Genomic DNA, 15,060 nt, shown 5'->3' on the forward strand with positions numbered 1-15,060 from the left:
GTTATTCCAGCAGGCTTTGAATAAGGACATTAATGTGAAACCCACTTGGCAATCAACTACTTCTACTTTTGAAAAAATATTTTATTTCTATCTGCATACTTATATCCTAGCCCACCTTTTATGCATTTGTTAACATTTAATTTGGTCATTTCATTCTTATGGTTCTGTTTATTTTAACTGTTCTTTGCATAAAAATTATTTCAGCAGAATAATTATACTGTTTGAAGAATAACTCCAGAGAGCTTTAGTTGATGTTCTTCTCTAAAGGTGTGCAAGGTTATTACAATATTTCATTAGCACAAAACAATACATCTTCAGATAGAGGCAGTATTAGCTTGTAATGTTTCCTGTTACCATGCTACAAACCTTTGCTTGTAAAGCAATTTAATCACTTCCATATTGGTTATACATGAAATATTAGTTGCTTCACAGGGAACACCTCCTGCATTTTCATTACAATGTAACTGTGTTATTTAGAGAGTCAGAAAAATCTATTTGTCTTTGAGCATGTCATTGCATGTCATGGAAAAATTTCTAGCCTAAGTTTTACTAGTTAAAGAAAGAAACAGTCTTCCAGGTTTAAGTCCTCAATTCAACCAATATGGGTTTCATTATTTTCTAAATGCCACATGTCATCTCCATGGCTCTTTTAGTTTTCTTTCATATTATCACCTATTAGAACTGCTAAGATACTCTAAGTCTTTGTCTTCTAAAAGAGAAAACAACTAAAAAATCTTAATATACTATGAGATAACCTGGTATTTATACATCTAACATTAACATTCTTACCTAGCTACTGTATAGTAAAAGAAACTAAGATTACAACAATCTTTATGGTTTTACATATGAAAGATGCGGTCATCATCTTCAAAAGATCAACATTTTATTTTTCAACAATGAAAATATATGAAAGTCAAACAAATTGCTTTATTTTCCTCCATTAAAATAGTCTATCAGATAACTAAGAAGAGATACTGTTATTAGTACCATGCCCTTCTTGACAAATCAGGCAAAAACATCATCCAGTGAGTTATGAAATCCTGGCATGTAAGAACAACATGTACAAAATGGAAGCAATTAGAGAATTCTGAGGTAGTACACAAGATAACATAACAGATTAACAATGTAGGAATGCATAAATACATATACAGCATATTAAGATTATTTTTGAACTGAGAAATGTTGAAACTAAACTTCTGACCAGTATTTTTACTGTCACTTTGGAACTGCTAGGCCACACTCTTGAGTGTGTGAGATCCTGCAAGAGGAGTAGGCTGTCACAAAACCAGTTAACAGCCACCTGAGTCTGTAGTGTTCTCACACAACTGTGGTGCCACTAGCAAAGGCTCAGCCGGGGGACCCAGCTTAGTGTCCTTGAACTGCACCCACCCAGGCAAGTACAAGTGCCACCAGGTACCCGTGTATGTCCCTGCACCTAAAAATACTTCCCAACCCAGCAGATCTCATCCCACTCTCCCAGCTGCTCTCTAGTGGCTGGGACCAGTCAGTTCTGGCCATGCCATGTGCATAATGTGACTGAAACAGATCTACCACATCCAGCCAGGACTGCTCCTTTGATTATCTCTGGCCTGAGCAAGTCTGCCGTGGTGGTCAGAGCAGCAGGGAATCCAGGAGCCAAACCTGACACCATGTGTGTGCTGCACTGTGTGCAATCTTCTTAACATGTTCCACACATACCTCAGTCTCAAAGACTGTTTCTCTACTAAAAGCATTTGTATTATAACTGATACCAAAACTGATTTCTGGTATTAATAATCATACTTTCTATTCAGAGGATGTTTCAACATACAAGATGGTAATTGCTTTGTTCTACCTGACACACATGCTTTTTCTATAAGAGACTTACAAAACATTTTCTAAAGTGTAAAATCAGGTATTTTTAATACAGCTGCTTGAAGTCATGTTGTTAAAACCACAACTAAAAATTACTTGTAAACAACTGCATGTTGGTGTAAGTGGAAACTTGACCCAATAACATAAAAATTGATAATTTTAACATAATAATGATAATAACATAAAAATGATAGTTTGAAAGGTGGGAAAATCCCCTTAATTTTAAAAAAGTTTGGGTAAATCTATAAAAGTTGGAAAAACATACAGAACCTTTACTGGTATCTTGATGGCAAGGACTGCATTAACAGTAATTCTGAATAGTTCCCAAATATCAGGTCACATGCAGTCAAAACCACCTGAGCCCAAAAGGTCTTACACAAAACTTACAACAGGTCTGAGTCTTCACTTCACTGACAACTGCACAAAGTGCATAGGAATTGCTCAGACGTAACTGACTTTGTTTGCTCATGCCAGAAGTCTCTCCACAGAGCAATCACCTCAAACTGATCTCTAGCAGCAAAAGGAAAGCATGCAGTAACTTGGCTGAGTGGCTGCTCAGAAAACAGGGACATAGTTTACAAAAGACAAGATTACTTAGCACTTGTAGGTTGCTTACTTTTATGGGTTATAAAGAAATTTTCCTTTCTCACCATTTTCAAATTATGAAGGAGATGATTTCCAGGTGACCTCATCTGGGATACCTTCCCTGATATATGACTTCCCCAGACTTAGGGGTTAATATAGTAATGTGTCATTTAAAATGATATAAAATCTGGCCAAGGCTCAAACTTCTGTGCCTTGGTGCATGCCTCTGAGTGGACCTGTGATCCCAGGACAGCCAGCCAGAGTGATCTGCAATAACCCAGCCAGCAACAGTCAGAGCCTCAGTCAAAAGCCACTGGCAAAATGCAGCAGCAGGCAGAGGCTCAGGGAAGTTTTCCATCTCCAGGTAGGCTGACTTGGTTCTGCTAAGTCCTTGCAAAGCAAACAAAATCTAGCAGAAGCCAACTGTGACTGCTTGTGGTATGAGGGACCACTTCTGCTGCATCATCCACATTCATTTACACATTTTACTATGACTTGATGCATAGCCTGATACCCAGTACAAGTGTAACACCTTCAGAGGAAAGCCTATTACTTTTGACTCAGTTATTTTCTGTGAATTTTCATTGAGCTGTTTTGCAGTGTCATTTTATGTTTTACATTCTTAAAAGAATTATTGAATTTTCTTTCAGAAAACTGAAATTAAAAAGAAGTCTGCAAGTGGACAGCTGATGCATGACTTTCCTCTCCCAAAACCTGCAGGTGAGCTTTTCTGCTTTTATTTCTAAATTCTTCTGCTACCTACTTTTGTCATGATAGTTCATAAGATTAAAACTCTCATTGTGTCAGATGATAAAGAGCCATTTTAGAATGTGAGCTGCAGTACCAAAATCAGTTTACAGGGAACTTCACCTGGTATCAATACCCAATCTTAAAGACAAAGAATTACTGTTTCTTCTCTAAAAAAACAATTCACAGTAAACATCTTGTTTTGGAACTTCTCAACAGAATTGAGTCTATTTGTGTTTGGGATCAGCAGCAATAACAGAAGTATTTAATTTATTTAATTTCCCTATTACAAATGAATAAACAGTACAGAACTTCTACAAATTAGTTCTTAGTTTAACTAGTATAATATTTGATGCCTCTATGTTCATGCACACATGAGCAAAAAAAAAAAAAATTTTTTCCTAAGAAATATTCAGAATAAGATACCAATAAAATGGTATTCAGTATCTCCTCCTCACTTGTAATTAGGACATAATATGTTCAATACTGCTCTCATTTACTTCTAATTTAATGAACTAGATAGAATAAAAACTTTTTCCCCAGTAGCAGTATATCTTCCATGTGAAATGTTTAATATGATCCAAACTAGATGCTCAAATTCTATTCCAGACTTTTCTGGCCCAGTTCAATGCCTGGTTAATCAATGGGAATGTTTGACTTTGTACAGTAATCTGAAATCTGCACATGAAAATCACCAGCAAGGAGGCCAGTCTCTTCAGGGTTTACAAAACATTTTTTCACCTTAGCTGCAACACAGCAAAATATTTGTGTAAAAGTATTTCAGAGCAGAAGTAATGTGATCTTTAACAAACTGATTGATGTCTCTATTGATTCCTAAACAAATAGAGACATCAGACTCAACATGACCTAGTTGCCACTAACTTGGTGAGAAACTTTCATTTGAAGTTTAATAATTGTGATGAAAACCTCATATATTTGAATCTTAAAATAAGCTAGCCAGTAACAAAGCACTGCCAACTTTTAGCAGTGCTTTGTTACTGCCTAGCTTATTTTAAGCAAATACAGTATAAACTACATACAACAGAATTTGGTTTATGATTATATTGTGCTTAGGTGCATTTTCTGTGGCCTTTTAACAAAAATCTAGCATACTCAAAAGCTTGGCAGAAAAAAAACCCATTTGCTTTACTACAAAGTCTGAAATCCAAGTTAAATGTATTATTTTTCTACATGGAAAAATATTGCAAATGCTGAAAGCTTTAGGTAAACATTAATATAATAGATTTTCATAGTACACTGTACTAATACTTACATAGTACACTGTACTAATGTCACTCTTACTAGCTGCCTAACAGACCTTATAAAAAAGTATACATATGAAAGAAATTAACTTAGTAGAATATTTTTTGGATGCCCACAATGGTGTGGCTTAACTTACATGTACCATTGTACCTACAGCTGAGTATTTTTTTGTACAGAAGACTGTAGTAAAATTTGGCTGATGATTCTGAAATATCTTATAAAAATGTTAGATAAATGCACACATCTTAACACAAGAAGATATTGTCACAATTGAACAATGGAACACAAGTTCCACTTTTTACAATGATAGTCTGTTTAAGGCAGATAAGCAGCACATTTGGCACTGCTCTATCACTGCTGCCAAATGTATTCAGCACAGATTCAGCAATTATCACCTCTGTGGCCTGTAAGTACTGGGGAAAAAGACTCTGCAGGCTGACAGTGTTCATGTCCATCCCTGACATCCTTGCAGGCTACCATGAGCTCACTAAACTAATTTTGAGCTGCCTCAGCCAACAGAAAGCAGTTTTGACTTTGCAGCTACTTCTGCACATGGACATGGTTGTCATGAAGTAGCACTGGGTGGGTTTCAAGCACACCAAGCAAATGGAATACACCAAACCCTTTTTCTTTGGCAAACTGCCTTGTTTTGGTTGCTACAGATTCCAGCAAACAGCACCCATTTAATAGATCAGGAATAAAACTTTAAACCACCCATGACAAAATCAAGCAGTAGAAATACATTTGTTATGTACTTAAATACCTGCTACTTTGAAAAAGCTGTTCTGATGAACTGTATTACAGAGCAAAACAAGATGAAAGAAGAATCCTATTGCTGCAGTCAACTACAGTTGGTAACAGTCTTTTAGACAACCAGATTTACACAGCATATGACCTCATAAATTGGTAGTAGAGCAGCTGGGGCCTTTCTTCAAAGGAAGTAAAATATAATTCTTTAAGCTAAATATTTAAATTAACAAAGCAATAGGCTGCCTACTAAAATAGTCCTGTACTTCTGCCAAGTACTCGAACAACAATAAATCAAGAAACAGAACAGCACTTCAGACTGGGGTTTGACAAGCACATATTATTAACTGCTGCTGTTCAACCATCTTGCTCTCCTTTTGCATTTACCTTCATAGTTCTATGTCCTCCCTTAAGCAGATTCAAGCTGGCAGAAATGGGTTTCTGTTTTGTTTTGGCTTTTTAAGTCAGTGGCCAGGGCAGAGGAGTGATCTTCTGCCAGACTTATGTGCTGAAGTAGTTCTCCAAAGGGTTGGGGAGGATGGTGTTACTGTGACTGGGAGAAGGGAGAATAGGATCATCACAGAAGGGCTGCTGGAGTTACTTATCCTGCTGTGAAACCACATTTATTACTATGTAACACTAAGTAGTAACACAGCACACTAATAACACATTTCTGATGTTTCTTTAAACCTCACTCTCAGTGCTGTTGGCAGCGCATCAGCTTTTCCAAGTGACATGCTTTGAGTGTCAAATGACTGGCCTGGCTTTGAGCAAGGAACATGAAGAGATCCTTTCTTATGGCGGGCTTCCAGCCTAACCTCTAATACAACTGGGAGGGAGGAAAGAAAAGCTTTAGTTATTATTTTCATCTTACTATGAAATGGAGTTCACAAATGAAAGGTGATTAATTAGACAGCATTGGAGTTAAGGCTGTTGTGTATTGAATCCATAGAGAGGCTAGGGAAGCATTAAAGGTATTTGAGTAAATATCGCTTTGCACTCCAATATTTTTAAAAGCTTCTTTGGTTTTAATTGAAAATAATTTTAACAGCAATCAACATGGATCAAATACCATATACCACCATTCTCACTTCCCCTTTCATTGCAGTTGGAATAAGTGCTAGGAATGGCATTTTTTAGAGTTTTCTTTCTGTTTTATGTGGTCTGGATTTCTGGACACTGCATTAACCTGTCTGAGTTTACTGAGGTGCAAAAAAAAAAACAAAACAAAACCAAAAAACCAAAAACCCAACAAAAAACCAAAGCCTGTGTTACAGTCAAATTAATTTTAAATCTATGAACACCCTTGTCTGATATGCCATGGCACTTTTATTCCTCATAGACATACATGCAAAAAAACTCATACGGTATGATACTGTTGGCAAAATGGAGACAAACAAAAGAAGTTGTCTTTGTGCACAGAACTAATGCCACCATGGTGGCAAAGAGCTCCAGAAGCACTGTGCAGGACTCAGAGTGGACAAAAAGATCAGTTTCAGTATAGATATATGTAGGCTAATACATCTCATGAAAAATAATCTCAGTCACATACACACCAAGCAGACAAATGACTGGAGGAAAAAAATCCAGCAGTCATTATTGGCAGATCCTTATGTACAACAGCAAGAAAAACCCTAGCAAAATATTGGGTATCATGAGGAAAGGCACTGAGAAGAAGACAGTGCACATTTATACAACCTTGGTCCATCATGTCTCAAGTACTTCTGGTCTCTGCATCTCAAGAACAGGCTCTAGTCAGAGAACAAAATACCACAAGGATGGAGTGCCTGCCTTAGAAAAAGAGAGGGGCTCTTTAGTCAGAAGAGAAGACTGAAGCAAGATATGATCAATCAAGTCATGAAGATGATAAATAAACTAAGGTAAAGCTGCTTGCTAAATCCTTTAGTAATAGAACTAAGGGACCTTTTACAAAGCCAGCACAACATCAGTTTATAAAGAATTAAGTGCTTCTTTACAAAGGTAGTAGTAAGCTTCTGGAACTTGCTGCCACATGAGGTTGTGAAGATAGTAAAGCATCAGCAAGTTTGAAAAAGATTCTTGAAAGCAAGTTTGAAAAGGTTCTTGGTCTGCAGGTCCACAAATGGCTCTAAAACTACTGAGCAGATACATACCTAGGATCTGTAATATGACAAGCAAGTATGCAGGAGGAGTACAAGAGAACAGGTTCATAAAACAGCTAGGTTTGTGTATAGTCCCTAGCAGCATCCCTTAATATCTGTGTCAGAGACTGAACCCTGACTATGAAGGTCCCCTGATCTGACCCAGCAGAGCTTTTGTGATGTTCTGCACTTCAGTTGCCTTTAGTATCTTCTATTGAGCTCTTAAAAATCCAGTGAAGTTACACCCCTGCTTCTTGGCAGCTGTGAAAGATGGAGGTCATATTTGAGTAACAGCAGTCCTTCAGTATAAATTGCAACACAACATCCTATGCTAAGCAACAAATTAGTGCTGTATCTTTAAACAAAAACAATGATCAGACCCAGGAGGAAATATTTACATTACTCCAAGCAGTGTGACCCCAGAAAGCCACAGATGTTGTTCCACAGCAAGATCAGCTATTTCAGTGAAACTGTAGCCACCTGCTGAGGGACAAAAGAAACAAACATCAGCCCTTCAAAGGGCTGAGCCGCAGAACTGCTCAAAGGGAAGCAAGGTTAGCCATGTAAGTCATTCCCATTTTTACTAAACTAAGTCTCAAAAGACAGTAATAGTTAAAGCCTACTGGTACTCAGATGGTAGTCTTAAAAAATTGAATGCAAAAGCCAGTATCTATTGGGTGTTTTCTGCCTTCCTCTACAGAAACTGTTTATACATAAAATAGGCATTTTATAATTACAATATTTTGAGACTACTGATAATACAGAACACCTGCAAAGGGAAATGGTATGCTATGCACTCCACAGAAATGAATAAGTGTAGCTCAACAGTATTCTCACAAGATTTCAGTTATGTAGCATTTTCTTTGTTCATTGCACCCTTCACCATTAGCTCCCTCACCAGTATCTGCTGACTTCTTCTAGTGCAAAAATACATATTTATTTATTTCATAAATATTTGTAGTGATACATTAAATTATACACTTATATAAGCATTAAATTACACATTTTAATCCTTAAGGGAATAACAGAGTTTTGCAGATATCTGGATTATTCTCACTAGTTTGGGAGTTTGAATTGAGAGCTACAAAAATCAGAATGCAAGAGGGTTAAGAAATGTCCACTCCCCACTATACATGCAACACCTGGCAATTTTATGTTTTAGGTAGTGATACAAGTAGAGGGGTGTCTTGTAATTGAGATCTGTAATTCATTCATTATCACACCTTGATCATCTCTGTATTAAAATAGGTGCAGACAGGCCCAAGACTCTTGTACATCCTTTCTTTCTCCTGGTTGTGCTGGGGAAAGCTGATCTCTTCCACCAACATATCTGCAGCCTTGTCAGTCCAAGAACAACCTGCCCGTCTTTGCCTCTCTCCCTCTGTTGAGGAGCTGTGTTCTCAGCACTGGGGGCTGAACTCCTGTTTAAGTGTGTCTTTTCTAAGTCCCTTGAAAGGCATTCTCAGGACACAGAGGTGCTCAAGCAGAGCACTCTTGGTCACTGTGCCCATGGCACTGCTAGGCAGCAGCAGATACTGTCACTGCTTGGAAACATCTGAGACCTGTGGGTAAGCAACAAAGGGAACACTTGGGTGCTGAGGCATTTTATACTTCTGTGTGTCTGGAGTTCTGCAGAGCTGCCACACATCAGCATGTAGAGTTGCTGTGTTTCTTAGAGACTCAGCTAACAGCCATGAGTCCATATTTTAACTGCAGTTCAAAAACAGCATAGGCTTTTCCAAACAGATCAGTGTACCATTTGTATAATCTAAAACAACTATGACATGCATCATTCATCTTTTCCCTGAGCTTCTGCATCTCTTCATTGGTTCAACTGAATGTACATATGTACTTATTTCTGAAATACATTTAGTTCTAAAAAGCATACCACTTGTTTTCCCTAGCTGTATCAAAATAAATAATTTTCCTACTAGTCATGGCAAATTACATCAATAATATTTTATTATCCATCTTTATTTAACTAAATAAGCAACAGGGTGGAGAACATGACAGAACTGACTGCTTCAGTTCCAGATTTCTTATTATGTGACATATAGTGAAACTACCCTGTAAAAATTACTACTACAAAAGCAGCTTAGGAAAACTCAGGATATCTACTGTTGGGAGGCATACAGAGGGACTCATTTTCTTTTATATAGAAGAAAACCATGAAAAGCAAGCTAAAAATTTCTGAAACTTCTGCATTTTTCTCTAACTTTTAACTAGGTATGAGCATTATGTAACTATAATACTTATTAATATTCGTAAGTCTACAGCTGATTAATATTTTTTAACAAGCAAATACTTAATACACTTATATTGACTTCAGTGGTGGAATGATTGCTGCTCCAAAAAGTTTCATTATTTACTTACAGACAAAGAAGATGAATAAACACTGAATCGAGCACCCTTCTGAAATGACTGCATTGAAATATTTTGATGTTTTGCAAAAGATTTCTTCAGAATTGTGCATGGAAAAAAAGGTATTTAAGAGAAAGATGTAGCAAATACATTGGCATACATTCTCCTGCATGCATGTTCTCTTGGGAACAACCCCACTGAAAGGACTGTCACAAATACAGTCTGCTCATGTAGTCTGCTCATGTGCTGAAGGTTCTTCAGTTTACCCATTCACAAACTAAATTTTTAGATTAAATTTTGGTGTCACTTACAAGCAAGAAAGCTTAGTGTTTTCAGCTTGAAATCTATAAAGATTTCACTGCTCTCTTCCACAAAGCAACCACAAAAATTTGGGATTTTCTTTCCTAAAAAAGCACATAAGGAAAGAATGGGTGATGTTATGAGGCAGATGAGCAAAACTGAGTGCATCTCAGACATTGCATTGTGGCTGTGTGTGACATACTTGGACGAGGATTGTTCTCTACTGTAATATAAAATACTCTGATGACATTGAATCAGGTTAACTAACTCAGGTTTCTGAAAAACTGGTTTGACAATATGGCATTTGCTGAACCTGTATAGATCTATCCAGAATTAGAAATGTACAAGAACTGAAATTTCATTAGCAATTTACATTCTGCCAAAAATGTTATTTAGTGGGTAACTATGCAGGGAGGGAACAATATTTAACCTGTGTCAGCTCTAAATTCCACGCCTCAAATCTTGTACACTTACTTGTGCCTTCCCCACAGCTGTAGAAATGGGCTTCAGCTCCCCAAAGCAGGGCATGTATGTGTTACAATGGTGTTTGCACTGGTTTTTCACCCTTGCATCTGTCATGATTTAAAACATTTCTGAAAACACGTTATGCATCACGTGATTGAACACGTCCTTATAACTAACTAATCAGAATACTCTATCAAGAAAGAGTAAACAAGATCAATACAATCCTAGAAAGTAGAAAAGGAAACTTAATGGTACAGAGGAACAAAAAACCCCCCCCGAATCAAACTAAATGCTCTTTATATTTTCTGCAGTGTTTAAATGTTTAAAATACCCAAACCCAAGAGATGCCAAATAACCAACAGGTAACATGAATTAATTTCCCTTGGTCTGTTAATTGTGGATACTGTTTGCTTCCTACCGAATCAATGTCAAAACTCCTCTTTACTTCCATGACTGGAGGATCAGGTTCTTCATCACAAAGTCTGGCAACATCCTGGCAGATTCCTTGAAATGTTATATAATCAAGATACTTAATGTTTACAACGACATCTCTACAGAACATCTAAAGGCTGTTTTATCTAAATTAACAAGATTAGACAACACTTCAAAGCCTTCCAATATTGCCTTTATCACTAAAAGTACAGTAGGTTGAAGAACAATGGAAAGGAGCGCACAGGGATAAACGGGATTTCCTCTTTCTAATTCCTCCGTCTCAATAGCCAGTGGTCATGTATCAGCCGTCACCGATACGCTTACTTTAAAATAACTTTTCTTTGAGCTAACTGTGTTAACAACTTTAAGATCCAGTCTGCGGCCACATCGCCACCGCTGCCGCCTTCGCCTGTGTGACTCTCCCCGCCGAGCGTCCGGGATCCCTTCTAGTAGAATCCTCCCTCGAAGGGTGAAGTTCAGCCCTCCGCCCCGGGAGCAGCGGGGCCGCGCTCAGCGCCCCCAGCGCGGGCCCGGGGCGCGTCCGCGGCCGCCGCTACCGAGGGGGCACAGCCGCGCCCGGGGCAGCGCCGCCGCCGGGACCCGCCACGCCGCCTTTCCAGCCAGCACCCCCGCCGGCAACGCCGGGGCCGCCGTTCGGCGGCACCGCTCGGCGGCCCTCCCGAGGCGGCGAAGCGAGGGGCAGCGCCGCAGCCCCTACCGGAGAGCTGATGTCGCCCCCCGCCGCGGCGCCCGCAGGCACCGCCGGCTGCCGCCAGCCGGGCGGGGGCAGACGAAGTTCCCACCGCACCACCGGTCCCGCCCGGGGACCCCCGCGCCCGAAGGGCACGGCGAGGGGTGCTGGGGGACCGCGCCCGCCCGCGACCCCTGCCCGCCGCGGCCCAGCGCCGCCGGCCGCCCCCGGCATCCCGGCATCCCGCCCGCTCGCCGCTCCGCCCGTGCCGGCACCGCTGCCCGGCGCTGCCAGCCGCCCCTTCGGCACCGTGCTCAAGGGATGCGCACGAGGACGGGCATCCCCCGCCGGACCTTACCGGCCGCGCTCGCCGCCCTCGGCCACCCGGGCTGCTGCCGCCGCTCCGCGCCGCGCTCCCGCAGCCGGGGCGCATCCCTGCTCCGCCCGCAGCCGCACCAGCCGGCAGAGCGCGCGCCGCGCGGGAGCGCAGCGCGGGCACCGGCGGAGCTCGCCCTCGCCGACTGGCACCGCCCGCAGCCAATGGCTGCCCGCGCCGCGCCGAGGGGGCGGGACGGCGTGACGGGAATGGGCCAATGGGAACCGCTCCGCGCGGCAGCGCCGCTTCCGGGCAGCGGGAGCCGCTCCGGGGCCGTGCCGGCCGTGTGCCCGCGGCCGCTGTCCTCGCTGGGCGCTGTGCTTGCTGTCCCCGCCGGGTCCTGTGCTTGGTGTGCCCGCGGGGCAGCGCCGCGGGCTCTCCGGGGCGCGCTGCAGCCCCGGCAGAGGGGGCCGGTGGTGGTAACGAGCGCAGCTGGGCCAACCTTATCCGTCCCCGGCCGCTCTGGAAAACGTGAGCGGGCTGAGGGCCGGCCGTGCCGGTGGGGAGCGTGTGCCTGCCCGCTCCCCCCTGCACAGGAGCATGGAGCTTCACAGCAGGGCGCTTTGTTTAAAATAAGAAAAATTTAGTGGAAGAAGATGTATTTTTGGCAAGGAAATCCCACTGAGCTGAATCCCTGTCCGCAGGCATCATCCCGCAGCTGCTGCCGGTGCCGCCGACCTTGGCGCGGCCCGGCGGGCACTGGAGCGCGTCCTCGGCGGCGGCCGCTGCGCCGCGGTGCGGGACCCTCCATCGCTCCGGCTGTCGCTGCGCTGCGGGGCTTGCAAGGCCTCACAACTTGTCCCGCTGGCAGTGCCCCACCTGCCCGCACCTGTGTTTAAATTGGTTCCGCTGTAGCAGCGGTTTTTGCCAGCGGACCAGGTGCCTGTTTCTAACTTTTGCTTATGTGGTGCATCCATAGGTTTGCATTGTTGTTACTCTGTAGAACGAGGTGTTCTGCAGGCTAACCACAGTGATGTACTGTAGAGGTGTACGGGTCTGCTGGGGTACCATAGGACCCGGAGGAGTGAACATCGAGGATGGACCATGGAGGATTATTGGTATAAGGCACTAAGGAACGAGGCATGGGCTTGGTACTGGAGGCCCGTGGTGATAAACGGCTCACCTGCGGTCACTCAAAGAAATGCAAGTCTGGAACTGATGAAAGTAGGTTTGGAGGTTGCAAAGAAACACTACCTGATAGATCTAAAAGGTAGCATAGTAAATTCGGGTGGAGAATTAGAGCTGCAAGCCAGTGAAGAAAGAAAAAGATAGAAAAGTGTGCTTGCAAAGATAAAAATGATCTTAAGGGGAAACTAGAGGAGGGGGAAGAAGTCACAACTCTGAATATTGGACTTCTGGCCGAGGACTCCAAATGCTCACAAATGCTTCACATTAGGGTGGAATGAATCTGATCAAGAGATCCAGGGGAGCAGGGGAAGGGGGAATGTAAGAGCAAGAGAGGAGTACATCATCTTCAACTGCATTATTACTACTCTTCTTCTAGAACTAATAATTATTAGACTCTTAAGATTTCGGTTATACAAAGAAGAAATGTCTCTTCCCGCTTTTCCAGTCTGTCTAAAAAGCAAGGTGGAATGCTCGAAAATGTTTCAGAAATGTATTTTTCTGCTGGGTTCCTTTCAGTGTTGATGGTCTTTACCCACTGTTTTGGATTTTGCTTGTCCAGTAGAACCCCTTGCCTAGTTTCATCCTTTCTTTGCTGATGCAAAAGGGTGTGGAGATTTATTGATTCCTAGTGGCTTGCCATTGTATTTCATGCCTAATAAGAAAGGTTTCTGAAATAAAAATAAATAATCTGTCAAGTTAATCTGTCAAGTTAATCTGGTCATAAGCAAATGTTTGTTAATTCCTTAATGAAACATTGTTAATGCCAATATTAGATCCAATTTATACACAGAATTCCTTGTTTCCTTGTACCAGATGCAGGTACCCTCATCTGTGCTGAGTTCAGAACTGCTAGTACTGTTAAACAATGTGAAAGTCATGCCCTTTACCTCACACTCTTCAACAGTCTACTTTTTTTTTTTTGCCTTTTGGTGGCAATTGAGTTTGCTGTGTCCAGTGTGAAGACTCAATGCACCCACTTTTGTTTGGAATGAAATAAGGAGAAGTGTTTTAAATGCTCATGTGCTTAGACACTTTGCAACAGCTCAGCGACGTTTTCTTCTAGCAAATGGGTTTTATTATTTCAGGAACTGATTCAAGCCTTGATAAAGTACATTTTTAATAGTAGCATCATATACTTAAGAAAAGGCATCAGGTTTTTTACTCTTTGTTAAAGCAGGGTTTTTAAAACTTTTGATATCAGTCATACTGTTATCTGGAAAGAAACCCCAAACCCAACACACTTTATTTACTGTGGACAGTTTTACAAATATTACAGAACTGACTAAAGCATTACATAGTTATAGCTTTATAACTCCTGCTGAGAAGGGGGAAATATTAAAAATAATCCTTGTAAAGGAATCTCTTTCTAGTACATACATGTTTCTAGTTTCTAGAACATACATGTGACTAGTTTTAATACTTTAAACTTATCCAAAAATGTAAACAGAAATCATATCTGAATTTTACGTTCATATTAAAGAGTGGACTTTTAGGTTCTACTGCAGCTTTTTGCAATTATATGCACACCTCAGTGTGTAAGTGAGCTAAATCCTTAAAAAGAAAGACAAAACACCACATTTCAACTAAATATCCTGTTTATGAGATGAAACAACTCAGAGGAAGATGTTGTTATGGTGTAGAAGCACCAAATAATTAAAAGCAGAAAAGAGATGAGAAAAAAAAGCGGCACACCTGAAATACGGGTCTGTTCATTAAAGTGCTTTACAGTACACATATTCTAAAGCTTAACAGTCCCCCTGATAAACTAGGGGGATTTTTTTGTATCTCAGCCCACAAAACTGTAATTTAGCCTTCAGTCCCATTAGACAGTTCAACAGTTCTTTCTGGAAAACAATATTGTACTCCTGGAAACCACCAAAGGACATACATGAGCTGACATACTCCTGCTCCTATTGATAGCTGAAACAGTATAAAAATGTAATTTCTGTACAGCTCTGTGAGCAAGAGTCCTTTCAGTCCAGGATCAACAG

General features: G+C 41.3%; 1 protein-coding gene and 1 long non-coding RNA gene across 4 annotated transcripts in view; one reads left to right on the forward strand and one right to left on the reverse strand.

Moving 5' to 3' along the window:
• B3GALT1 (beta-1,3-galactosyltransferase 1) overlaps window positions 1-12,020 on the reverse strand; it is a 174,344-nt gene extending 162,324 nt beyond the window's left edge. For all 3 annotated transcript variants that reach the window (XM_036386403.2, XM_036386399.2, XM_036386402.2), the window contains exon 1: window positions 11,924-12,020. The gene's annotated coding sequence lies outside the window, so the exon portion shown is untranslated. The remainder of the gene's footprint in view (window positions 1-11,923) is intronic.
• On the forward strand, window positions 2,746-9,791 carry LOC129046731 (uncharacterized). Its single transcript, XR_008508484.1, has 3 exons — window positions 2,746-2,803; window positions 3,090-3,159; window positions 9,692-9,791. It is a non-coding gene; the product is annotated as an uncharacterized LOC129046731 (long non-coding RNA).
• Window positions 12,021-15,060: the final 3,040 nt, after the last annotated feature.

The sequence above is a fragment of the Molothrus ater genome, chromosome 7, assembly GCF_012460135.2.
Source record: "Molothrus ater isolate BHLD 08-10-18 breed brown headed cowbird chromosome 7, BPBGC_Mater_1.1, whole genome shotgun sequence".
Taxonomy (NCBI): domain Eukaryota; kingdom Metazoa; phylum Chordata; class Aves; order Passeriformes; family Icteridae; genus Molothrus; species Molothrus ater.